Raw genomic sequence first — 27,963 nt, forward strand, 5'->3', positions numbered from 1 at the left:
ACTGTTTCTGGTGCAACACATACATAGCAGAGCTCTTATATGAATAAGGACACCAACATCGGAGCTTTCCATCACAGAAAAACTTACATATTCCTGTTCACAGCATCATGTCAAAAATGCTGTCGGATGGATGTCAGCTTCTTTCCGGAGATGCCATTTGATCACAGAGAATGTAGACCGCAGTGCTTCAAGCAACAGATACATTAAATAAAAGCATGCGCACGCACACACTCCTGCTTACTGCTGTCTCTCAGCCATGCCTCTCCACTCACTGTATTTCTAATCAGGCATGGCAGAGGACACCTCCGGTCCCCCTGGTGCTCTGGGCTCTGCCTCTCTGTGTGAGTGTCTGTCAGTTTAGTTTATGTTGGGTGCTAGTCTCTTTGAAGTCTCTTTTAAACAGCCTGGTTTCATATGACGTTAAACAGACCCACAACTCTCCATTGTTCTTATTAAGCCATTAGCATACTGCACTTCCTCCATCTTTCTTTTAAACCTCCATCCTGGTCATCATGCACTCTCGTTCCCAGCCGCCCCACCCCCACTCCCTCCCGTTTCTCTCTTAGTGATGTTTTCTCCTTTCAATAGCGGTTGCCATCACTACTTCCCTACAAAAACACAATTTCCTCCTTCACATCCTTCTCTGTGTCTCGCTTCATCTTCCCCTCCTCTCCTTTTCTCCACAGGCTTAATCCCCCTTTAGAGATTGCACAACCACTATTTCTCACAACCATTTGGAAAAACTCAGCAAGAGGATCCAGCACTTCACTCGCTTTAGAATTTATGACTGCGAGCGAGGATCCTCCCTTCTAGGGATTTCATGTTTATATGTATAAAAGAATATTCAGAGGAAGGCAGGGAGATAATACTGTACGTGACTGAGGGCAAATGAAAGAGATGATGAGTGTTACTAATAAACACAAAGTTTGTCCTGCTAAATATGTTAAACGACAAATGTGGACCCTCTGTATAGCAGTTTTGTTTTGTTTTGTTTTTTAAAAATCATAATATACAACCAGGTGTATTTTGTTTCTAAAAGTGTCTAAAACATGCTGCCTTTTTGAAGCTTCCTTAAGAGGAAAACCAGAGACGGTGCTATTCAGGTGTACGAGTTGTCCTTGGGTCATATAGGCTTGATAAGCTCAACAGTTTCCAAGACAACGCTGATGGGAGCGCTGATTTTCTGAACAGTCGTAATGCATCTCAATTGGAGCAGAACAAGGCTCAGGCTAACATTAGGGGAGGGAAATAGAAACAGAACACGGTGGCCTGAAGCCCCGTCTTCATGCTTCTCTAAGGAGTACACAGTCGCCTGAGGCAAATCAGCTGGGTTCGCTTAATATCCAGATCATAACCTTGACTGCAGAATATAGACTGATCCCGTCGAGGAAATAAAAAACCCAAGGACTGGGACACGACTGAGAGAGAGTGAAAGAGACCTGCCATCAGTTAACAAAAAAAAAAGGGAGAGAAAATACACGCTCTGCCCATCTGACAGTGGACTTAAAAAACATACCGAGCACTGTACCTCTTTGGCATGTTGCTCTCTTCACCATGAGTTACAGGCTACATTGTATGATTCAGACTAATGCAAAATCCAAGACACTTTAATGAACAACCCAGAACACACACACATACACACACACACACACACAAAGAATTTGTTTAGGCTGCAATCTATAATTAATTAACCACAAGATTCATTGGTGACAGTGTTTTAGTTAATATTAGTGCGAGCCTGTAGAGCTCGAAGAATTCAATCATCACTTAAAAATCCCCCATGAGTCAAGATATCATTTTCCCCGTCGAATCACGACATGCTCTCAGCTGCATCAGTGGAAATAGATAAGGGGGATGGAAACAGTGTCAGAAAAGGGCAGAGGAGGTCAACTCAATCCTGTTTGCTGCGTAGATGCTCTCTGCTCCAGCGGAAAATACATGCAAAGTTAGCTAAACTAGTTTCTGAACTAAGAGCTACAAACTCTAAGGCACTAAAACAGGTTCAACTTTCTATTAATGTAGCATGTCAGGAGTCAGGCAGCTGCTCTGCAGGTGGACAGGACTGCGTTATTAATAGGTTATGAGCGAGGCTCTGGGATTGATTACCGATTTATGTTCTACATTTTTTCTCAGTTTTTAATTTTTTTTTCATTCAGACTAATATATTTTAAATTTGAATGGGTCTCAATGATCAGTGTTAGGTGTTTATTTAGAAAAACTCTTTTATTATTTTATTCAATCCGTTTTTTAAAGCAGCTCCGCAAACTGGCTTACTCACTCTGATTGTCTTCCACATGTCACATGAATCCTTAATGATTTTAACTTGGTGGACATTATTGTTCATTGTTTTGTTATTTATTTATTTTTTTTACTCATGTGTGATCTTTGTTTTGAAAGGGGCTTAAAATAATAATTATTATTATTATTTATATACACTCACCGGCCATTTCATTAGGTATACCTGCTTTAACAGTAATCTATTGGGATTTTCCCACTAAACCATGTGGGGTTTACAAATAATGGTCTGAAAAAGAGAAAAGATTGAGTGAGCAGCAGTTCTCTGGGTGAAAATGCCTTGTTGATGTCACAGATGATATATAACATATGGTTGAACAGCATTATTGATAATGGCCTTGCTTTGGCCTAAATACTGATATTAGTAACGATCTAAAAGAAATCAATACACCAAAATCAAAATGGTGCTATTCTCTTTGCAGTGATGGTTGTGAGCGTCGCGGCATTTCAGCATGAAAGTCACCTCACTAAAAGAAAAAGGTGCCACTTAGAGAACATTTCATGATTTCCACAGACCATCTAATAATTAAGATTAACCTGAGTACAGAAAAGGAGTGCCCAACATCAGCTGATGTCAAGATTAACTGTCGTCATCTCAGACACAACATTTCCAATTTCACAACACTCACAACAACAACATCTAAATCAAGCCAATAGACGTGCTTAAACACAGCAGCGCTGAGCTGAAACAGGCCCTGCTTCAGTTGTTTAGTTTCATTCTCCCGACAGTTCTATAGTCTGGTTGTTTTCCTGAGATGTGGAGCCTGGGGCTTTTTTTATCCCCACTACAGAGCTGAGAAATATCAGACCGCACGTACTACTAAGCCACTTGTGTAAGCAGAGTCAATCCCCCAGTATTATCAATGCCTGGTTCCTGGCCTTATTTATTGAAAACATTCCCCTGAGCAAACCCATATTGGCTTTTTACCAAATCACGGTATTACTGGCCACATTTACACTCTACACACTCTAATTAATCAGCACGTACGCCACAAAACAATGGTAAAATCTTTGCATGCTTTATTGATTTTTAGAAAGGCTTTCGATTCCATTTTGCTAGAGGGTTTAAATTAAAACATTCTCTGAATAAGCACAGCAGGTAGACGTTTGAAAACAATTAAGTCGACGTAAAGTCTTATTCGAATGACCATCAGTACATGAGGAATGCAGAGGTTGTCAATAATCCTAATCCATAATTTCTAATGTTAAAGAAAATCTTTTTTGCGTGTGTTTGGTATTTTATCAAGACTTCTTTTCTGCTTCTTTAAACACAGCATGGAAAGTCATTCACATAAAGGTCAAGATGAAACCTCTCAAGTAGGATGGAATGGCTGATATATATGATAGTATCTTTCAACAGTTTTATGTGACAACCTATAAATAGTTCAGTCTTCACCGAGGGGCCAGACAGATTTCAATCAATATTTGTCAAAAAATAGCCCACATATAAGCCTGAGGACTCATATCATTATTCAAGCTTAATGTCAAAGGCCTGCATTCAAAATATAAAATAAGATTCACAAGTTTAAGTATTATTAATGTTTTAAAGCACCAGAAATAAAAGCAATTGCTGTGAAGAATAACCCATTTCACTCTGATGTTTACTTTGTTTTTGGATGACAACTAGATTTTAGTTATTGATGCATGAACAGGTTCATGTTAATGTTCCTGCAGGTAAAGGTGGGGCTGACTTGAACCATTTCACATACTGCTGGGTAGCGTGTGAATTCCCCTTTGGGCATCATAATGTTAGTTATTTCAAGCTAAACACTAGGGCTGCACGATTAATCGTTAGAAAATCGCAATCTCGATTCATACTTATGTGCGATCTCATTTCCAAATGACAACGATTAAAAAAAAAAAAAAAAAAAAAAAAAAAAAAAAAAGACGACGACGACGATTGTACCGCATTTTGATCCGGGACGTACTCTGCATGAAAACAAGCGCTCACTCTTCCTTCTCAACAAATGACAAGGGCGGAGCCTTATACCACGTGATACAGAGGCTGTGCCGTGTGAATTAGCAGGGGAAAACCAACGGAGAGCACGTCAGGGATGAGGAGAAAGTGACAGGAGAAAATCCGTCCCGGTCAACCACCCAAACATCAATAACGGGAACCTTATACAGCGCTTCCCTATACACGTCGAACTCCCGCAGGCACAAAGAAATTACGGAGGCTATCACTTATCACCTGACCAAAGATATGGCTCCCATCAACACTGTGCAAAACGAGGGATTTAGGAAAATGATCAACACCCTAGACAAACGCTACACAGTGCTGTCCCGCAACTATTTTTCTATTGTTGCACTACCTGCTCTATACACGCAGTGTCGAGCAACGGTGGAGACGGAATTTCAAGCAGTACAACATGTTGCAGCAACAACAAAACGTGAGACATTTGTTGTTTTTATGTTTATTTATTGTTTTTATGTTCAGTCTCAACTGTTACGAAGTTGATGTGCAGTTAATAAGTGCAATAAATATTTATACTGGAAAAGAAAATCGTGAGAGAATCGTGATCTCAATTCTAAGCCAAAAAATCGTGATTCTCATTTTATGCAAAATCGTGCAGCCCTACTAAACACAGACCTTGCTTTTCCTGTGCTAGGTGTCCCTCCCACACAGATGTGCGAGGGTAATTTCTAAATCGGACAAGTTATGCTGGTAATACCGATCCTGAGCAAACAGGGCTCATATCAGTAATAAAAGCAGGAAAAAAATTGGAAGAGGCTAATGAAGGGGAAAAAATTGAAAGAAGAAAAAAAAAAGCAGGGACAAAAACAGCACTTCAGCCTCCGGCAGCAGTATTGACAGTCAACTACAATGAATTTAAAATCATGAGCTTAGAAAAAAAGCCCAAATCCCAGGAAAACAAATAGAAATTCAAATTAGGGAATACCCAATGCAGTCAGTACCTGGCGTTTAAAAACACTGCTTTGGTAAACTATCATCTGGCAGTGAATGCACTGAAACAAAAAGCATTTTTGGCATTTAGGAGAAAATCAGAAACTTCAGCTATCTCCCAAGTTAAGTCAAACCTGTCTTGGACGGACCATCAGCTGTTAAGAGATCACTAGATGTCAGCTACCCATCAGAGTTCTGCATGCAAAAAACTGCAGGTCCATAATAAACATCCCAGGTAATACCCACTGATTAGCAACACTGAAAAAAGAACACCTGAAGTCACAATGAACAAGGACCAAAGGAACCTTTTTTACAATTCTAAAGACATAAAGACCTTTAGCACTTCCTCCAAACTACATGGGGCATCAACATGAAAATCAAAGCAAATTAAATCTGGCATAATTTTTTGGACACAATCCTTGGTCACGGATCAACATAAGCTGCAGGCACAAATGATCTATTAACTGGCTTTTGTAAGTAGTACAGGGAGGAAGCCTCTGTCTACAGTTAACAGCTACCTGTAAACTTAGCACACAAAGAAATAAGTCATTTTTAATGCTGAGTTATATTGGTTTCAGTTGCATGTCTCATTTCCAACTCAACTGTTAACTTTAAACCATGAAACACAACAAAGACACACCTCCAATCATGGTACTCCCTGGCTTGTTATTGTGGTTGTAGCCTAGCTGTAGCCATGCCAACTGCCAACTCCCAACTGGCTATTTAATCATGTTGGGATTCCTACTGGCATTGGGAATGCAAGCAGAAAACACTCTTTAGAAATGTAGTTCTCAGGGGACCACACCTGTGAGTCGTTAAACCTTGGGGAGCCCCCAGAAGTGTATTAGTCAGAATGTACCATTACTGAAATAAACCTCAACACTGTTCAACCTCAGACCAACATGGCCTTCCAATAACCAAAGAAAGTATTTTTGGATGCTCCCTTATTTCCCATGGGTTTGTCACAGTGGATGGATCTGCATGTTTGACTTGGCAAAGATTTCCTGGAGCAACCCTCCCATTTATCTGGGCTTGGGACCAGCACTAGGAGTGCATTAGCTTGTGACCCCCTGAGGCTGGGTTTGTATCTCCTCCAAAAACAAATCAAAGTAAACTAAATTATTAAAGTGATAAAAAAAATGTGTATCTAGAACAATAGGTAAATCAAATGCAATTTGTAATTGTCCCTAAAGCATGAATATAAATTGGTAGAGTAGCATAAACTGTCTGAAATGCAAAACATAAACAGTTCCTGATGAAATACAGACTAAGCGGACACAGTCTAGCCACAGAGAACCAGTGACACAAGAAAGCTGGCCTATGAACCGAGGAAGAGGCACCGCAGAACAGTTCTTCTTAAAATATAACAATTAATATCAGAGCCAAATTTGGTTTGTGAATCTTCGCATAGGTGGATAACAGTGAAAAACAGCTGATTCTGTTAGTTGAGGGACCTGCAGCATCTATCTAAACTATCTATTGGGGTTTGTGATACAGCCTCAAAAATCATATTACAATATTTAAAGTAATTTTACAATAATGATCATTCTGACAATATTGGACAAATAAAATGCTGATAAAACGTTTTCCATCCTTCTTTTCCAATGAGCTACTGTCATTGAAGACAAACTACCTTATTCAAAGTGTGAATCTTTCGCCACAAGGTGAAAGCAGAAGCAGCATTAGAGCGTAATAGTAGTGACACAGCATAAGTCAAATACTGGTGGTGGAGTTTTCCCTGTAATTCTAAGTGAAAGTATAACACAACCTGCACATCACCACCTGATAGTATCTCCTCCTCCTGTACGTTCATACCCTGGTTTTACATGGTGGTGTCTTTTTGCCCCAAGTGATATAACAAGTTAGTTTCCACGTTTATCAGGAACAGTTTTCTTGTATATTTTGCAAAGAATTTTTTTTTTTTTGGAGTTTGTTGAAATAGCTTCCTTTTTACAAAATCAGAGTTTGCCATCCAGCTCTCTATGTCAGACATGCCTGTTCTTGTCAAGTTGTTGTGTTCACTAAGGAACATAGATGCCTTTTATATCCCATAAAAATGTATTCCCCATATTATCGCAGAGGATTCATCCCTACTACTTACATAAAACATTGTTAAACGTTCTAAAAATCAGTTTAAAATACAAAGAGGAGTACAGAGAGAACTGCCCATGGCAGCGTAAAAGTCCCAGCTAAAATTGATTACCAATGCAAAACTTGGCTCACAAGCAAAGTGGAATTAAATACTTCAATCTCCAATCACTGGGGCCTTTTTGGCCAAAATCAATATGCATTACTGTCACGAGGGGTGTTCCCCTGATGGTTGGAAAGAGAGTGGAGCTTTTTTTGTACACGTATTAAAATAAATTGATCACAACACACCTAAGAACACATAAATGACTGCATCATCCTGGTGGTCCATTTGATGTTAGTATGCTGTAAATGATCTTTTAACAACTATTAACTTTTTTGCACTTGCCTCGCAAAAATGCAAAGGTACACACAGTGGAGGCTTTGATCACACTGGCTGGCACAAATAATACAACAGTTTACACAATTAAAACATCATCGCAGGCTGTGTGTTAATTGGTGTTAACACGTACTCACACAGAAACTCCCTAATCACCCTGTAATACTTAAAGTCTGAACCATTAGGCCCAGTGGGTTTGTGTGTCTGGTCTCCCCTGTATGTTTGCGGCTCTTTTCTACTATTACAGCTGCTGCTATTCCTACTATAACTCATGCCAAGCAGGAGGGATTAACGAGTCTCTGACAGCACAGCTGGATTTCTCTGCCTACTAACCACTTTAACAATATGCTTTGATTTTTTTTTTTCATATAAAAATATGAAAAATTTTAATATTTCTAAGACTATGTTACAGTGCAACCTCGCAATTTTGTGGCTGCTTTCATCTGTAAAACGTCTTACAGTACCTTAGGCAAAAAAAAGGAAAGAAAATGTCTTTAAAGTTTATATCTGAAGCTACTTGGAAGAGAACTGCATTGCTGTCTATTAAGCATGACTTCTTAATAGACTGTACAATGTCAGCATATCTATTTCCCCAGCACATAATATGTGATATATTTGTCATATTCTTTGGACTTTTGTGGAGCTACTGGTCAATTTTCATACATACACAGTGTAAAAACCAATGTGCAGACATATGTTTAGCTGCCCCCCAGGTAACACACAATAACAAAAAATCAAAGGTTAACTAGGCTCTGATTCCTCACTGCATTAAAGTATCTGTTGTGTTACACAATTTCTAATCTGTATTATAAAGCACACAGACATACAAGAGTAAACAACAACAACAAGGAATCAGGAAAAATACTTTGTATTGTTGCATTGCATTCCTTGCATTATGTTGCATTGATGGTTCTTTTGCAACCCTCTTTTCATCGTTATGCCATTGTTACGATTTTTAGCATTATTGATGATCAGTGTTCTGACTTTCTCATTCTCATTTTAGAACCAAACACAGCAGCGCTTTAAGTGTCGTTTAAAATTCCTTAAGAAAACTCTAATGCAATCTTCACATTAACTGAATTTCCTGGAACAGAAAAAGCTTGATAAAAGTTGATTTATAGTTGCTGTTACAGCAGCTGATAAGATCAAAGAAACATCCCAACAGAGTTATGTGCCAAAGGTAGTTTGGATTTTTCAAATATGGTAACAAATCAGATATAATAAAGCTTTGTAAATTTTAGAGAAGGGCATTGCTGGATGTCAGCAACAGGGGGGAACAGGGAACCACAGAAGCCAATAACACTAATCTAGTGTTGCAAATGAAACTTCTGCTAACATTAACTTCCCACACTGACACAATATGACACATTTTGCCTTTGGATTTTCAGATTTTACTCATCTCTGTATTTAGCACGTTACCCTTTTTCACACATAGCCACCAGACAGTAAATAGTCATAAAGAGAGCAACGTGCTGCAAAGACACGCGTCACTATTTTGGGGACTTTCTTTTAGTTTTGACACATTTATAGGCACAAAATTGATAACAGGAGCAATTTACAAACTAATCGGTGATTTCAATCCTTACTTATGTACCTATGACCCTTAATTTTTGTTTTTCAACAATTGTTTAACAACACTTTAATTAGAATACTTAAACTTGTGTATACAAATAGTGTGCTAGTATAATAATGTGTGACAATGGCATAGATTTGTTCAAGGGTTCAACACACAGAGCATAAACAATAGATCATAGCAAAGTCTGAAATATGAAGACAATACGAGACAGTTACATAACTGTTACAAGCTGTTTCTATGACGCATTAATGAGTTACTGATAGTAAAAAATGAGAGAAATAAGTGATATGAGATCGGATGAAGCAGTGCTCTCCTACATGCATTTTACAGTTGTAATAATACTCTAGCCATTATTCTTGTTATATCTTCATTTCTCATTCTTTCTTTTTACTCTTCTTTAACTTGACCTCATTTTTATTTTTTTGGTTTTTTTAATCACTGTTGTATATATAAAGACTTTGCCCTCACAATGAGCCTGTGGCACTTTAACTATTTTGTTTATTTATTTCAAACTATACCTTTTTTTTCTATCCTGCTATGGTAACAATGTAGCTTCCCTTGTGAGATCAATAAAGTATCTATCTGTGTAGATATGTATATTCTTCGTTAAATATAGCTGCTGTAACTTGGGCTTTCTACATGATTGCACAGCTGAATGAGGCTAATAAATGGGGACCCCACCATGAAGCTTACAAAGAATTGCATGCCCCGCTCCCGCTTCACTCAGGCAACAACAAGGCAGACCCACCTCTCCAATGGAAAGCCTTTCACTTTGCTAACCTCTTTGACAAAGGCAGCAGAAATGCAACATGAGCACCAGAATTGAGTCAAAGTGAATGCAAATGTGCCTAATTTGCAATCAAAAGGGTCAGCACACAAAATCAAAAGAGGCACTTTGCTGTTAATGGGGTGCTGAGGTTTATGTTTGACAATGTAACATGTAATTTCTCAAAAATAGTTTAAGCACACATTTTGATTTTGCCCGTAGGTGAATAAATCTAGTTTGTAGTATACATCAGGATCATATGGGGTGCGATGTTAAAAGGTTATATTTAGACTGAATTTTATCCACTGAACTTCTCTTGTTAAAGAAATTGGATTTTTCAGCCAGAAGATAGACTGGCTTATTAAAACAAAGAAAGGGTCACCATAGAGGAGCTGAGGTCAGTAAAAGAAAAAAAAAGAAAAAGTTGCATATGCATGAACCGGTAAATTTGTTTAATATATCCAGTTCAATACACAGTACAATAAAAAAAAATCTCAGCCCTTTAGGTTTCAATATGAACAACCCTATCTACAAAAACGGTTGTGTTAACTGTTCTTTGTTGCATCACTTTGTGTAGCCATTCCTTAATTCGTACCTTTCAAAGTGAGTTAAGGGGTCTCTGGTCAGATGTGCAGGGTGCTCCACCAGTAGAGGGGGCGGAGCTTCAGAGATCCCACTTCCTCTTTTGCTCGTCACTCATACATGCTCCTTGAAGAGAAAAGAGAAATAAATTTAGAATAAATATTTATTGTGCTAAGGATGTTAAAAGACACCAAACATGCTGGCTAGAGGAAACTCTTGTGCAATCTTGAAACTAGAATAAGGAAATGCTTTAAAACAGCTCTTCATTTATTTATTGTTTTCAAAATTCATGCATCGTACATAGGGAGAGTATTTTTTCAAATGCCTGGGAAAGGAGACATTTTCTGATCTATGAAAAAACCACAGGAAGCCAAAAACACACTTCTTGTCTTTGCATGTACAACAACGGTGCTATTCTTTCCTGCAAGATTACAAAGTTAGCGACACAATCTCACAGGGCAAGCTCCCACTCAGCAAATTATGCAAATGAGCCAAGATTCAGTCAAACGTGCCAGTATAGTGGACTTTGGAAAGTTCTCAGTCAATTAAAAATTGGCATCCAAGGTCCGCATCTCTTTTTATTATGTCATAAACCAATCATCGTTCCTCTTTCCAGCGGAAATCTAAAGGTCAAACATGACCAAAGACGCCGCCAGCTTTGCAGCAGGATAAAAAAAAGCAAGCGGGGAAACAGAGGGATGATGGGGATGATGGGGTGGAGGGAAGCAGGGATAGGCATCTGACGAATTCTCAGAACTGCTCATTTCACTGGATTAATCTGCTATTTTTGAAAAGTCCACAGAGAGCAGAGATGAGAGCGAATATGACTCAGAGTGGGCCTGTGTGTATGCGGGTCTGCGTGTCCTTCAATCCGGCCCTTGGCCTACTTTAAAGCCAAGTCATCATTCTGGTCCACTGGGGCCTCATATTGCCAGCCAGTGTATATATGTGTATATTGAGGAATTGTATTACAAAAGCAGCCATACCATAAATCTCTTCCTGCCAGCCCACACACTTCTGCATTAGTGAGTGTGAGGAGGCTGTGCTGCAGTGCAGGTATGCCTCAGTATGAGAAGAGTCGTGGCCACCAAAGGTGTCTGCCTGTCTCCTTCTGGGTGAGTCATCAATCCTCATCTCTCTCTTACTTTATCTCTCATATACGTCGTAAGCCGTCTCTGTCTGCCCTTCTTTTCTCACTCTTTACATGATTTAAATGAGCCTCCATGAAGTTTGAGTGGAATGTAATTCATCTGCAAATTGGAAGCAGGACAAGCAAGAGCTTCTAAAAATACTCATCAGATTCCCCTGACAATGACAAAATAAAACTACAGAACACCCACCACACACTCACACATGACCACACAACACTGCAGTGCAAATAGCAACGCTCTCTGTCTTTGTCTGTGCAAACCTCTTGCTCTTTTTAAAGTCAGAATGCTTTCTACCTGTCTCATTCTCTGCGAGTTTATGAGCTCTACATGTCTGGGTGGAAAAAAAGATGACAAAAACCACAAAACCCAAGACGGCAGACAGCAAGCACAGCAGTGATGATGAGAGAATGAATATTGTGAGAAAAGTGTCTGGCAGTAGTGCCCTTTGTTACGCTCATGATAATAAACTAGCCTCAGTGTTCATGAAGTTTTGAATGACTGTTTTTTACAAATGTAAACTTGACTTTGTACCTTTACAACCACAAAATGATTTCGTAATAGATACTCCTGCTACCAAGGCATGCCCCATTTCAGAAATGAAGCACACACAAACACAAACACACTGTTCACAAGGCATAAAATATAGTGGCACATTGTTTTGGCTTACATATGGACAGAAGTATGAGGCAGAGAAAGTGAGCATGCAAGGACCCGTCCAAACACTGGCAAACACACAGTTGTGCCAGTGAAATCTGACATTATGTAAGCCAACACAGGAACCCTAATCCGGGCAGGGATAGCTCAGTAGGTAGAGTGGTGGCCCCATGATCGGAAGGTCGGGGGTTCGACTCCACTGAACGGCTACCCTGAGGTACCCCTGAGCAAGGTACCATCCCTACACACTGCTCCCCGGGCGCTGCATTGGTGGCTGCCCACTGCTTCACTGGGTGAATGGGTTAAATGAAGAGGAACTATTTCCCTATGGGGACTAACACGCACACTTTACACTTTACACTTAATCCAGAGAGCAGAAAGAGAAGTCTATGCCGTGAGTGTCCACTTTGTTGCATGCTAAGAGGTGTGATGTGTACTTATAGTAAGGAACTTTTTTATTTATGTTTGGGGATATAGCCATTTATTTTTTCCTGCTGCACCAAAATCATACCAGCTTTTACCTTCGGAAATGAGATAACTCCAAAACACGGCCTGCATATATTGTAGCACTGACACTGCTATGCACATGAGCCAGATGTGACTGAGCCAGTTTTACTGCAGTGAGCTAATTTTATCGCTGTAAGGCCTTACATAAAAATATGGAAAAATGTATCTGATTATGGCTGATGCATTGTAAAAAAAAAAAAAAAAAAAAAAAAAAAAGCAGCAAAAATTTTTTTTTCTGGCACAACTTCACCTGCTTCCAAGGTGCATGGAGAGCATGAAAGAAATAACATAGCAGGAACTCCAGCAACGCGTTTTGGCTTGTGGCCTTCATGAGGGTCATGATGACCCTCATGAAGGCCACAAGCCGAAACGTGTTGGTCAAATATTAAAATTGTTCATCTTCCCTCAACTGTTGCTGGAGTTCCTGCTAAAAAAAAAAAAAAGAAAAAGAAAGAAAGAACAAATTGCACCATGTACATAAAAAATACATAAAAATTTAAAGTACAGTTGAAAGTTGGTGTTTTAGTACTAATATATGAAGGATGTCAATGAGTGAATTTGGCAAAAGAAATTCCTCTCCCAAAGGTAAGCTTTTGTGAAGGCAGATCTCCTACTACAGACACCACAATCAGTATCAGGAGGCAAAAGGTTTGTGCATTTCGAATTTTCTGCAGTCTTTGCCATTCCTTTGTTTTGTACACCTCCCTTCTTCTTTGTTCCAGCTGTGTGAACCAAACCAGAGAATGCAGGATAGGAGCCAAAAGGCTGTGTCTTCATCCCACCCTACTCTTGCCTCTATCTCAGTCCCTACAGAACACCCTCTGTTATTAATTCAGTGTAACAGTCTCTTCTCCCACTTAGGCCTCTTTCCATTCAGCTTGACCCGACGTAATTCCTGTCGTAAATCCAAAATACCAGTGACTCAGGCGGACTAACAAATGCAGAGGTGAGGAGGTGCTCATGTGCGGACTAATGAAGAGATTTCTGCACGCAAGCATAAAAGCTTCTCTCTCTGTAAGCAAGACATTTTGCAGAAAGAGAATATCATAAGGTCCAACATGACACCTTGCAAGATAAAGCTGGCATGCTTAAGTGTGACAGCTGCAGCCAAACAAGGTTGAGGAGCTCTGGAACAACCTTTGTTCTGGACAATTTAGAGTGTAGTGTGGGTACAGCTAAAACTAACAGACAGTCAAATCAGTCTTTCACAATCCCCCAAAGCTCAGTGTGAGCACACTGTGATCAACCAGCCATGTCTAAGCATTAGACCTAACTGTTCCCCTCTCTCCACAGACTGCCACAGAAAGTCACAGAGTAGAGGGGAGACACTCATAGACAGGAAGAATGGCCTCTTCTTTTAGACTATGTGATAGCTTAGTAAGAGCATGAAGAATGTGTGTGTGTGTGTGTGTGCGTGCGTGCGTGCGTGCGTGCGATATGCGACTCTGTTTGTAGCATATGCTGTAACAATGGGAGCTTAAAGATGGCATCTTTGGTCTTAGCAACAACAAACAGTGCTGTGCCAATCCTGAACAAACTACAACTTCCGTCCAAATCCTTTCAGCATTCCCTTTGACCTCTTGCTCTGTCAATCACCTCGTGGTTCAAGTGGTGTGGGAAAGGAAGGCTTTACAGGGCCTGAAGCACACCATACACACACAAAAACCAAATCAATGCTAAATAGGGACTAGAGGAAAGGCAACAAAAGATGACAACAACATTATCACAAGTGATTGCAGCCGTAGCTCACCATTTCTGACATCTTTCCCGGGGAAGCCCAGGAGGGAAAAACAGGAATGCCAAGAATAGCGTGAGGAGAAAATAGGTAAGAAGCAGCTGGCCCAACATCCCTGAACATGTCATACTTATCCTGGATGACACAGCTCACCATTTTGCCTCTTTTGCTTACCTTACTAATGACGTGCATTGGGACCTACATGCCTATTCCTTCCACACATACAGCTTGCACTTGCAGAGGAAGGCGAGTGTAGGAAGAGGAAGAAAGAGGAACCAAAGGACAGACAGAAAAGGACAGAGCGAGTAACAGAAAGACAGAGATCTGCTTCCTGTTTACTGACGGCAGAGATTGCAGGAAACAAAGCACCAGGCCACAAGACTGTTAACAGTAGTGACAAAGAACACAGCATAGATACACACTACCTTCCCTCTTCTGTGTCCTGAGTGATTAGACAGGCCAGATTTATCATCAACTTCCCCATCCATCTCTGTGTATCTTGGTAACATCTGCATGTTTGTGATTTGTTCTTGGTTTCTATCTCCCTCCTGCCCTTGTTCTAGCCAGCCGCCGTGCTAACAGGATCAAGCTTAAGCGCATGCACACCCCCAGCTGTGTGCACAAATGCTCCCGGCAACATTCACCAATCTAAGACAGACTTCCCAGCAATTCCACGTGCAATGCACTGCTTTTGTGGTTTAGTCAAAGTGTGGATTTAATGCAGTTTCCTATCACATGAGCTGGCTTTTAGCCACACTCACTGCAACTACATTGTAATTTCTGGAAAAATATCTTTGGAAACACTTGAAAAGAAAAATGAGAAGTATTTATAATTACTTTATGAAATTTAGAACACATTTCTATCTTATGATTCAGTCACACTAGAGTAAAAATAGGATGGCAAACTCCTTATGACTAGTGACTCAGTGGTTGCCTTTTTTTTCTGTTGGAGTGCAAGCAATGCAAGCATACAGGTAACCTAGTAAGAGACAACCTGCCTGAAACCAATTGCAGCCCCACTCACTGATCACAATCATTGAAGGACAGACTGGTGATGGGTTGCCAATATTTGGTGTCTACTTCAAAAATGCAAACATACTGCTAACACATCACAATAAGAGTGAGGCAGTCTGTTTAGATAAGTGCAGTTTGTGAGAAACATTTCTTTGAAACAGACTCGACTCAACTAGTTGCCAACTTGTTGTGTTGTGGTTCTGTTCCTATATAAAATCAAGACTGGTAAGCGCTCATTTCATTTTGGTTTGGGCAGAATGTACGAAATTTCCAATTGAAATGCAATTTTTGCCAATTTATCAGTTACAACTGCTGTATTATCACAAGAGATTGCAGATAACTGCCAACTTAGTTCCATTCAATATCAAACTGACAGCAAACTGACTCTGTCTTGTTGCCACGTTAGTTTAACACTGTCACACAAGTTGCTTTGAAGACAGCAACTGACTGCAAGTGGTTGCAGACCTGGTTCCTGTCTTCAAAGCAACCATTTCGAAGCAACCTAGGCATCAAGATCAAAAGTGGACTGCACACGGTCAAAATAATTTTGGTTTCCAACCACCATATGACTAACATTAAGAGAGTTGCCTCTCATTTATCCATTCTCTCGCTCTCTCTCTCTTTCTGAAAATAAGCTCTGCCTGACAATACAGTGCAGCCCTGTAGAAAATAATTCAACAGCAGGGATGTTGGACTGGTGATGTTGTTGACTGATTCCTTACGCCGTGTTTTTAACAACTCTACTGGATGAAAATATTTTTGGAAATGTTAGCAGCAGACTTCCAATTTGACTGTATTTTTGCAGCTGTGTTTTTGGCATTGAGAACAACTGAACTGCACTCACAAATGTTCTTCTCTTTTAGCAGTTGGCTTCACTTACTCTTAGCATAAGGAAGTGCAAATCAGCACAAAAACAGCAGAAAACTAAACAGTTCTGGTGGCATAAAAAAGATCCCTTCTCTACAATACATACATATAAACAGCACAGGTGGCATGGAAAAGCATGTTTGGTCCATAGAAGTAAGGCTGTTATGAATACAATCGGATCCAGAATAGCGATAACTGAAATCCGAACATTCATGTTTTTATAACCACTTTCTGACAAAAATTAGAAAACACATAAACTAAAGAGTCTGAGGTTAAGATGCATGAAAGAAATCATCTCAGAAAGGAAGTTAACAAAGACATTTTGTCCCTTCTAATGTCCTCCTCTGACAGTGCACAGCCTCTGTGTAGGTGTTGCTGCTCTCTGCTTTCGGTCACTAGGTGAACAGAAAAGATGGAGAGAACCGGAGAGCAAGACATCCGCTATCACTACCTGCTTTTTTTTTGGGGGGGGGGGGGGTGTTGAAAGGATGTGAAAAAGTCACTAAAATGATAACAATGTTGTGTTGTAAAGATGTGGGTTGCAGTATCTATGGCCTCAGGCTGCAGCAAAAAGCAAACCTTTTACAAAATAAAGTGAAAATTTCACTAAAGCAACTTTTAAACAAGAAAATGAAGATGGTAAATGGCCTGTATTTATATAGCGGTTTTACTAGTCCCTAAGGACCCCAAAGCGCTTTACATATCCAGTCATCCACCCGTTCACACACACATTGTAGCCACAGCCACCCTGGGGCGCACTGACAGAGGCGAGGCTGCCGGACACTGGCGCCACCGGGCCCTCTGACCACCACCAGTAGGCAACGGGTGAAGTGTCTTGCCCAAGGACACAATGACCGAGACTGTCCAAGCCGGGGCTTGAACCGGCAACCTTCCGATTACAAGGCGAACTCCCAACTCTTGAGCCACAATCGCCCCCAAGACATTCTCTATTAATCGTTCTCTAGGATTGGCGCATAACCTGCCTGTCTGTTTGCATGATTTGTTCTCATAATCCTCAGACAAATTTAACACCACTGGGCCAACTCAAGTTGTTTGATCTATGACACACTACTGCCTATTGGCATCTGCAAAATGCACAATCCATCACAGAGTAAATATATCTGAATACACACATACAACTCTGCAGATGCGCACACACATAAACACACACTCGCATACACACACACACACACACACACACACACTAACAAAGCTAGCAGTATCAATACTTCATTTAACCAACTCTGTCATGAGGTCAATAGCCCCTCCACCCACACACAAACACACACACACACACTCACTCCTAACACCCCTCGTCACACTACATAACCTCCAATAAGTTTCACTGTGGGTTCTAAATGTTCAGCAATAACTTTGGCTTAATTACTTCAGGTGAAATCCACTATGAGCGGCAGGCATGACTAATCTGGTCATCCTCTTTCATATCTAACCTTATTAAGAAGTCATGTAAATTTTCATCTCTATTTATATCTCAGTATGCCTCTGTAGACTCTATTCTTGTAAAATCTACCACACAGAAATTTAGGTGCCCATAAGTAACACTTTTAATCATGTAAATATACAGAAAACGGCTTGAACAACTAAAAATACCATGGTATTTTTGCTTGAGGCTATGTTAAAAAGAAAACTCAAATCAGATCTCAAGTGCAGCTTGGTTCTTCTTTTATTTTCTACTGTTGTGAAATATATTTCAGGCTAGCCCATGCGCAGCAAGTACAGAGGCAGCATCCCTGCTGCTGTCTCTCTCTGACCCGTGGAGCTGCAGCCACAGTGACCCACATCCAAGCCTGTGGCAGATTATACTGCATCACATGCAACACACACATTCCCAAGATACATGAACACAGTGCATCTGACATTCGTGGCTTGTAGAAATGCAATTTCTGATAGCTTAGCAGACACACACACACACACACACACACACAATGGACAATGGACGAGTAGTTCTGCAGTCCATCAGCCTAGACTAACTGTTGATATGACTATCAGTGTGCCTGGTCTACAACAAGCTCACTCAGAGACCTAGCACAAAAAAACCACACAGACCCACACACATGCACACACTAGATAAGAGGCAGAGATGGACAGTTTTGTGTATGTTTGCGCAGAGGGGAGAGCTGTGCCTTCGTGAGGGTGAGCCCCAGGCAGATAGCTCACTCTGTCACACGGCTAAGACAGAGCACAGAGCTTCCACAGCAGTGTCAGTCCTTTCTGCCCTCCTCTGCTTCTCTCTCTTACCAATAACTTACAGACAAATTTCCATATAGGACACAAATGTTGCCTTCAGTTATATTTGCATCAATTAATTATTTATACAACCTTGAGAATGGCACTGCGGTCACACCTTTGAGAGTGTAGTGTCCTTCTGTAGAAACATGCGGAAACTAAGCCAAGAACAAGCACAATTTACTCCCAGTGGAGTTGAAAACATTTAAATGAAGAATATGAAGAGCAGTATCAGACTGCCTTTGTTTATTTATATTTTTACTACCTGTGCTGCCCTTGAATAATTTGGCCAAGACAAACATCAGCCTACAGGCAAACACAATGAAAATTAGAGGCTAAATGTTCAAAAAGCGAAAGCATTTGAGTATTTTTTATTGCCACCAAACAGCTTGCCTGAGGTCTCATATAACCATATTCATATGTCACGAAGCAAACATTATATCCCCCACCCATTATTACACAAGATATACAAGCACACAGAGAAAACCCCAGGGTTTTAAAAAGATTCCTCAGCAATTAACTATATAACACTCAAACAGCAAGCATATTTGGCAGCAAATTTCAATTCATTTGTAATCTACATTCCTGAAGGAAATTAAAGTATGAACTAATACTGTTATTAGTCAACTAATACTAATACTGGCAGTATTAGTTGACAGTAATATTAATTACAGTCAACTAATAGTGCCAGTGACTACAGTATTCCAACTGTAGTCACTGGCAATCCATCTGTTATCTCTATACATTTTGTTTGACTTTTGTTTGAATTGTAACCTCTTTACCCACATCCAGTGTGAGATAACTGATATTTGTTTCATTGGTTGCTGTTGTCAGGTAATAAGAGTGACTAAAAGCTTTTAATCACTATCATTTAAGGAGGGTGACTTTTTCCACAACAAGATCTTTCGTTTAACTGTTCAAAGCGCTGCAAACAAAGACACATTAAGAGCTGTCATCCGAGTACAAACAGGCCCTGCTTTAGCCAGTACTGCAGACCATGAGGCACTACACAGACTACAGAAATGGAGTTACTCTGTACAGTGGACTGTAGCTGCCAGCTGCTCCAGGACAGTGAGGCTTGATTAAATGCTGAAAACAAATATCCCCACAGAGGTCAATTATACACACAATTTAGCTAGGCTACCGTGCACACACAAAATACTCTTAGACTGCTCAAGAGTATTTAAAACGCTTATTCTGTGAGGCCTATTTTGTGCTTGAGATTCACTGGACTGACTCTAATGTAGTACCCTGATTAGAAGTGGACGATAAGACTGAAGCCTTTTCTCGGATGTAAGTAAAACATGAAATATGATATCTTGAGTAGCAGTCATGCGCACGCACTCATCTGCCGGGCTCTTGGAAGCAGTCAGAATGATTTTCTCAGTCAATTTTCATTTTGAGCTCATCAGCTGTGGGTTTCATTACTGTAAGACAGATTTTCTCCCTGGTTAATTTCAGCAAGTATAAAAATGTTTAGAGATTCTCTGAGCTAGTTTTTGGATGACAGAACTTTCAACCATTTCAGTGAGAAAATGCACGAGTTCAGTGGATCCAGGGTTAACACCTTTGACTTAAGCAGGGATTATAGTACAGTTTTTTTATAGTCCACTTAACACAAGCATCCATGCAGATGTCCAAGTGCCTGGCTGTTTTTTGATCATGCTGAGAACTTACATTACAGTGCACCACCTACACATGCTCACCAAGTGGTGGACTTGAGGTGTATAACATAGACCATAGGTGTCAAACTCTGGCCCGCGGGCCAAATTTGGCCCGCAGCCTAATTACATTTGGCCCGCGAAGCCATACCAAATTACTGTTAGAGCTGGCCTACTGGTATTATACAGCTAATATATATATTGTTTAGTATTAAGCTTTGCTTGTTCCATATTCAGTTTTTCAGCAAAACTTGTTTGAGTCCATAAGAAAAGATTCATTCTTATATCTGGAGGAAGATTTTTTTTTCTCCAATAAATATTAACGTTAGCCCACGACTTTGTTACAGTTTTGAATTTTGGCCCACTGTGTATTTGAGTTTGACACCCCTGACATAGACTGTATGTGTGCTTGGCTAAGCAGATGCTTCCTGACAAAACCTACCCAGCCCTAGAAGCACTGGGTGGGTTGTGTCGTGCTGTCATAATACTGTCGCAAATAAGTATCTAATCTGATAGAAGAAGGAGCTACTTAAATAAGTCCTCCCTTATTCACAAGAGGCCAGATAGCCCTAAAGGGAGTTACAGCTTTCAGGTTTGCACTGGTATTTCTCTCAAATTAGACTTTGCACATGTGCAAAACTATTTCTCCAAGTGGTTCTCCCTTGCTCTGGACTTTTCACTAGGACTCCAGCAAATTAAATTTACTTTCCAACTGCTGAGAGAATTTGCATGAAAGGACTTAAAAGCTAGCACTGTTTGTCTAACTTGTGTACTGTGAAAGAAGAACTGGTGTTTATAATTTGTAAAGTTCCTACAGGAAAAACGTGCATACTTATCAGATTCATGCTATAAACAGAAAAAGAAAAAAAAAAACCCTGTTGCTAGCTTCCTTAAGTTCCTGACAGCTTTAGAAGATCATGTTACATCAGTGTGTCCCACTTTTTTAAACCAAATTTACAGAAATCTTTTTCTAACTTTAACAGCATAATCAGTCAAAACAAGCAGGGAAAACTGTCTAGAAAATTCCCTTAGCAGAAAAGTCTAACAAAACAAACAACTCTGAAAGACGAATACAGAAGCCAAAACACACGCAAAACAAACAGAGTGTAAAATATTAAAAGGGACACAAACTGGTTCCAAGCCAGACAGAGAAGAGACGTGTCTGTCTAATTATGGACCACACTACTGTTTCTCCATGAGTCAGCAGTAATTGAACGTACACCACTTCTTCCTATGGCGAGCAAGGAGGGGGAGGGGGGGGGGGGGGGGGCAAGGAGCACGACTGTCACCATGGAAACTACCTCTGTCGAGTAGTATCTCAGAGTGAAACAGATGCTTTGAGCGAGATACGGACACACATGAACAGGACACTTTTACAAAGAGGGGAATTGTCAGAGCAAAGCTGATAACAGCATATACTGTTACTCAATGTGACTATGCTGAGCTGCTGCATGCTGTATTAGCTCATTCTACTGAGACTTTCAAGGTGACTTTTAAAGCTAGGTACTTTGTCTGTGCAGCAAACAGTAGCAGGCTACCGGCACTTGTCATTAGGCGTTTAAGTTGCCACAATTTCTTAAAACCAATAAACGCTCACATCCCAAAAACCGACTTGTTTCAGCCTCAGTATTCCAGCTTCCTCTTTTCGCCACTTAAGACGAACACAACATAGACATAGACATCTTTTAAGTTGATGTGTATGGCAAACTTAAAATCAAACAGTTGTGCATGCAGTGGACATGAAACTGCATTAGTGTATTTCTGGATACCTGATAAATTAATTATAACATTCAGGGTTTTTTTTGTTCTTCACCAAGTCATGAGGGAAATCTTTGGCTTTTTAGCTGTACAATGGTCCACATGTTGACCAGCCTTTTTCCAGTTTGCCATTTTGTGTTACATTTCTGTAATAATAGCAATAATAAAAAACTTTTTCAAACATTTCAAACTGTACAGATTATTATTTGAACAAATAGAAGCTTCAAATATATTTGAAGCTTATTTGAATATTTGAGAAAATGAAACCAGTAAATGTTTAGAATGCTCATCAGAAAAATAAATACACTTATGAATAAATAAAAGTAATTGTCAGTTAAGTTGATTTTTATTGACTAATTAATTAACTGACTAAACGCTACTGCTCAGCAACAGCAACAAAAAAAAAAAAAAAGAGTTGTGAACTATAGACCAGACTCAATGAACTGTAACAAACCATGCAGAGAGAAAAACTGCAGAGTTGGCAGATCATATTTTGTGAGTTTACCACACCCATTAACACATTTACACAGCACACTGTCACATTGTGCATAAATACATGGTTCAAAAGCTTCTACACAGAGCCGCTATGTTGGATGGATATTTGTAGCATCTTGTGGGGAACACAAAACGGAAAAAAAGCACTTTGCAACACTTTAAGCATCACTGAGTTTACTGTAGCACTAGCTTTTGTATTTGTATTTGATAAAAGTCACGGGTGACTCCCGACAAACCGTGACAAACAAAGTCTTCATCTATGCAAATATTTGGGTTTTTTGGTGCTACCTTGTGAAGACTTACATACGCAACTGAAATGAAAACAGAAATAGACCATTAATTCCTTGTCAAAGGAGAGCCAGAGCAGAAAACAAGAGACTGCAGCTAGGAGTTGAAATAAACCTCTGCTGAATGCTGGGCTAAATCCTATTTCCTTATCATTAAGCCAGCAGAAACACTGTGTCCATCCAGCTGAGACACTCTGGCTGTGACAGGCTCTGAATCATCTGTAGAGGTCCTATATGCAGTTTAAACATACTGCGCCACATATAGGCGTGCTGCTCTTTTTGCCTTCACAGTTACAGTTTTTTTCCACCAAAGCATATTTATGAGGAGTCAAAGTGCAACAAACGAGGAAGGAACATGTTCGGTAAATGGCTGATCCAGCAAAGGTCGCTGAGTGTGAAGGCTGTGATTTTCACACTAACATGTAATTCTCAGAAACAATCCTTACATATGTGGACGCACACTTTTTGTGTAGGCCTTCAGTCGGTTCAATGGTGAATAGGAGCAGAGAGCTGGCAAGACTCCCCGGTGGCACTGGCTGACCCACTTCTATGCAACTCTATCCCTAAAGTGACCCACTGTAGAGCCAGAGGACACACACGTATAGCCAAGCACCAGCACACACATTCACACACACAAGAGCACAAAACTAAACTTGTCTGCCTAAACCCTAGAGGACTGAGAAACAGGGAAAAAAATCTGCTAAATGCTGCCAATATCCCCTCTCTCTCCTTCTCGTTACACTCTGTTTTCAGCTTCTCTTACTTGTCTGAAGATCAGCCATTTAGGTCTCTGCTATCTGATCTAGCTAAACTAGCTACAGGGCCACACTTGCCTTTTTTGAGCAGAACAGATGTTTAGATCCACCCCCTCAATCAAGTTGACGTGTCGGCTTTTGCTAATTCTCTCTGATATTGGGATAGATATAATACAGGCTAAATAATCTTGTAGCATGCTCAAACTGGCTTTAATTCGACCACCATCGTCTATTTTTCAAAAATACTTTTTAGATTTTTGGCAGCACAAAAACAAAACCCATACTTGTTTCACCACAAAAAACAAACATATATTATACATAATAGCTCCAAGTTGGTGATGTTATTCCAATTTATGGCAACTCTACTCTGCTCTGTGACAAGAAAATGAGCTTTCAGCTGCACTGCCAATGCCAGAACCAACTGCTGCAGAGGGTAGAGATAATTCTGTCTGATGTGAGTGTGATCAGACAACATTATTAACAACAAAACCCATCTTAGTGGAGTAGCTGGTTGGTAAGCAGGCAGTAATCAGCTCATGCACTGACAGCTGATGTTTGTGCAGTCCTTTTCATGTGAGAGCGAGATTCCATTAAAGAAAGCAAAAGTGACATTTGACAAGCTACAACAGATACCACAAAATCTGTCGCCGCCAGTGGCTTTTGTCTATGACAATATGCATCCATATGATTAAAGTGTCCCAGTTATTTCTTGTTCTTGCAAATAAACGGTTACCATCATTATGCATATTTAAATGACTTATTGTTTTAGCAGAAAATGACAAAACACTGAAAAATGCTCATTATGGCATCCTTGAGGTGATGTCTCGTCTTTGTCTAAGCAGCACAGCAAATCTTAGAAGTTAATTAAAATAAATAAATACAAAGACGACACAGATTTGGCTGCCAGTTGTGCACACTAGAGAAGCTGCTATCAGAATTTTGCAATGACGGGCAAAAAGACTGCCAACTTGTGAGAAGCAATAACAAAATGATTAACTGGGCAATTTCTTCAGTTCTAGTTACACTTTATTAAATACTTCTCACCTACTTTGCAGGCCTATGTTAGGTGGTAAGCAAGATGAACAACGCACAAAGAGTGGAAGTGCAATAAATTTTGCTCACTGATATTTAAAGCACTCACACGCTCAGCAGCCACTGCCAGGTCATGGTGGCTGTGCATGTGAGTAATGCCAATGTAACAAAGCAGGGTGACCCAGGTTTTGGGGGGGAACAGGCAGGCTGGTATGAGTCCTCTCGCATGTATCTCTTTATGTGCATGTGTGCGATCCGGTCTTAGTCTGGAAGTAGGAACAATGGCATTCCTGTGCTCTGAGCTCCAGGTGGCTGTGGAAACCCAATCCCAAACCAAGCCTCACTGGCACACAGATCGCCAGGGTCCCCGAATGCTGCTGCTTCCCTCCGGAGACACAGATCAGAATAGAGCTATTGTTCCAGAGCAGCTCGGAGTAATAAATGCGCCACAGCCACGCTTGATGACAAACACTAGCAAACACGCAAACAGGACGGCAGTGATTTTCGCCTTCACTTTCCAGATTATTTACTCAGCAGCAAAGCCAATGAAAACGTGAGCTACTAATTTCTCACTGTGATTAAAAATAGGGAAAAGGTTAAGACACTTTGTTTGTAACTGTCCCTTATAATTTAGATGTTTTGTAAAAACATGCTTTTGCAATGACTATATCATACTCACTATATGACTTAAAACCACAGTGACGTACTTTCCCCACACACTTTTTCCCCTCCTCAATTAATCTCATTCACTAAAAAACTATTTTTGTTATATTCCCAATGCTGTACGTCCCACAGATTGGCCAAAATGTTCCCAGTTTGAAAGACTCTCAAGTCAGCCATAACAAACATGGTTACACAAGCACACACACACGGATGCAAATCTGCTACAGCCTGAACACACAGTCAATGCAACACAGGGCAGGAAACACATCATGCAGACTCCACAGCCTTGAAATGAGGAACATGATTCATTTCCTTTCAGAGCTGGATAGTCATGCCTTATAACACAAGCCTAAGTTTAGATATTCAGCTCTGAGGCAAAGATCCTCAACATGGCACAAAACCCCAGTTATGATTCCACAACTTCAACTTCCCATATAGATTTCAAGGAAGCCAAGCACTATGTGGTCAGGTTATTTCTACTTCTATTTGGTAGTCAGCGCTACCACACAGATAATCCTGTTGAAAATGATCAAAGCCTTGAGCTCGCCTGCACCATGGGACCGCTGCTACAGGTAGTGAACAAGGTACCGCACAGCTTCCCTTAAGCAACACGGCGTATCTGCACTCTTACAGGCAATGCCACACGAGTGTGTGCACGCACGCACACACAGAGAGAGAGAGAGAGAGAGAGAGAGAGAGAGAGAGAGAGAGAGGATAAATAATACATGCTTCCTCTTTTCTCTCCCTTTAAGGAACATGACAGATTAATTTAATTGGTTCCCTGTCAATCCTACAGCTTCATCAGCTCTGCTGTGCAGAGCTGCCGAGTCTTGCAGGATTGATAGTGGATCCATTTTCTTATCTCTGAGATAATTACAGCATTGTTAATGCCCGCACATTCTCTCTTCTTTCACTCATACATACACGCACACATCAGGCCCCACATGCTTTAAGTAACCCTTTACAAAGTCTTTTTAGTGACTGCGTTACATTCAAAGTGACTAACCTCTTCAAATTTGCACTGGCTAGTTTTCTTCTCTTTTCCCAGCTAAAGTCATCTGACCTCTATTAGGCGCACAACAACAGACCAATCAGAGGTTAAATTCCGGGTTTACACATCATCTTTTTCGGGTTGTGATGCAACAATGAAGCATTAAAATGTTCAGAAAGGAGGAAAAGAGCAAAAGGAAGAGCAGATACACATTCCACTGTAACCATTATGCTCTACTTTAAACAGACGCTTTCTTTTGATCTCACTGGGTGAGATCACAGAGCAGTCAGGAAAACTTGATAACTAGCACTCATTTGAATTGACCGTTAGTAGGGGGAAACAAGTCGCTGCAGTCAAATGCGGCAAGTGTGCGATAGCACTGACCCCGGCAGTGGCCCATTCGCGCTACAAATCAACAGTCACGGTTGAACGCTAACGCGGGATGGATAGAAAAAAAGTATTTATGAGCACCGTTATCAGGGAAGCAGCTTTCCCTTCACTTGGCGTGTTTCGGTGCGGTTGTGGAACAGCATCTACCGGTTAATTCACCTGAAAGCAAAGTGGCAATCTGTGCCTTAAGCGGAGAGTCGCATCGCATCCCTGTTGCCCGGCTGCTTCTGTCAACAAGCCCCGCTTTGCCATAACGGCGGCTGCTTGCCTGCTACCAGATAACCGTAGGGGGGTCACTGGGCAGAAGCAACCCTCCAAAAATGACTATGTGGCTAAGAGAGGAAACAACAATCACTGCAATTGGTGTTAAAACAAGTATTTTCACCTTACCTAGAGTGACTGGTCACCTCAATCAGCCGTGGCGCAAAGAGTCCGCAGGCAGAAAACTGATACCGACTCGATACAAAGTATCGCCGCTAAGTTAGCGGGCTAGCTAGCTTAGCGGGCTAACGATGGAAAGAAAAGGGGGGTGAGTATGGCTCTCTCTGTGTCGTCGAGAGAAGGCAGTTACCTAAGAAAACAAGCAAGGGATGAGGTGTTTCTCACGCAGCTACAGGAGCACCTTCCGGTGTCAAAAGGCGTGAACGGAGGAGACATCCATTTGAAAAGAGCGTGCGGTAGGACTGTCGGTGTCAGGCGGCTGTAGCGCTATGCGGTGTGAGCTCTCTCTCCCGGAGCGGACGTACAACCTCTGCCTGGGTCTGTGCGAGAGAGAGAGAGAGGGAAAGAGAGAGAGAGGAGCAGGGCTGCTGATGTGCGGAGCAAACACAGGCAGCATCACTGCTCATCCCTCCTTCGACTATCACAACCCGGAAGAAATACTGTAACTGATCCCTGTTTTTATTTTTACACAGTCCAAAAAAGAGAAAATTTCAGTTCATTGATCACCACTATTTATTTACGCATATTTTCATTGATTGAAACCTACTTGTTAGTGTGAATGATGCATTTTGGAGCTCGTGTGACGTGAGTGATGTGTTATAAAACAAACATTATAGAGGTCATAATTATAGTAATAATGATTTTAATAATAAGCCCAAAGTCAGATCAGTGAGATGGTGCTTGTAATGAGCCTATAATTATTAACCACGCGGTATAAATGAGC

At 40.6% G+C, this 27,963-nt stretch overlaps 1 protein-coding gene across 3 annotated transcripts in view; it reads right to left on the bottom strand.

Moving 5' to 3' along the window:
- The window catches only part of galnt1 (UDP-N-acetyl-alpha-D-galactosamine:polypeptide N-acetylgalactosaminyltransferase 1), a 56,913-nt gene extending 29,339 nt beyond the window's left edge, over positions 1 to 27,574 (bottom strand). For 2 of the 3 annotated variants that reach the window (XM_086311902.1, XM_086311906.1), the window contains exons 1-2: positions 27,189 to 27,574; positions 10,605 to 10,717 (exon numbers count right to left, since the gene is read on the bottom strand). The gene's annotated coding sequence lies outside the window, so the exon portion shown is untranslated. The remainder of the gene's footprint in view (positions 1 to 10,604; positions 10,718 to 27,188) is intronic. The other variant, XM_086311903.1, reaches the window with a different exon arrangement.
- Between the last annotated feature and the right edge of the window lie 389 nt (positions 27,575 to 27,963).

This window comes from Aulonocara sp. 'chitande type north' Nkhata Bay, linkage group LG11 (genome assembly GCF_057382095.1).
Source record: "Aulonocara sp. 'chitande type north' Nkhata Bay isolate Kocher_YH1m ecotype deep benthic linkage group LG11, A_spYH_male_GT1.1, whole genome shotgun sequence".
Taxonomy (NCBI): Eukaryota; Metazoa; Chordata; class Actinopteri; order Cichliformes; family Cichlidae; genus Aulonocara; species Aulonocara sp. 'chitande type north' Nkhata Bay.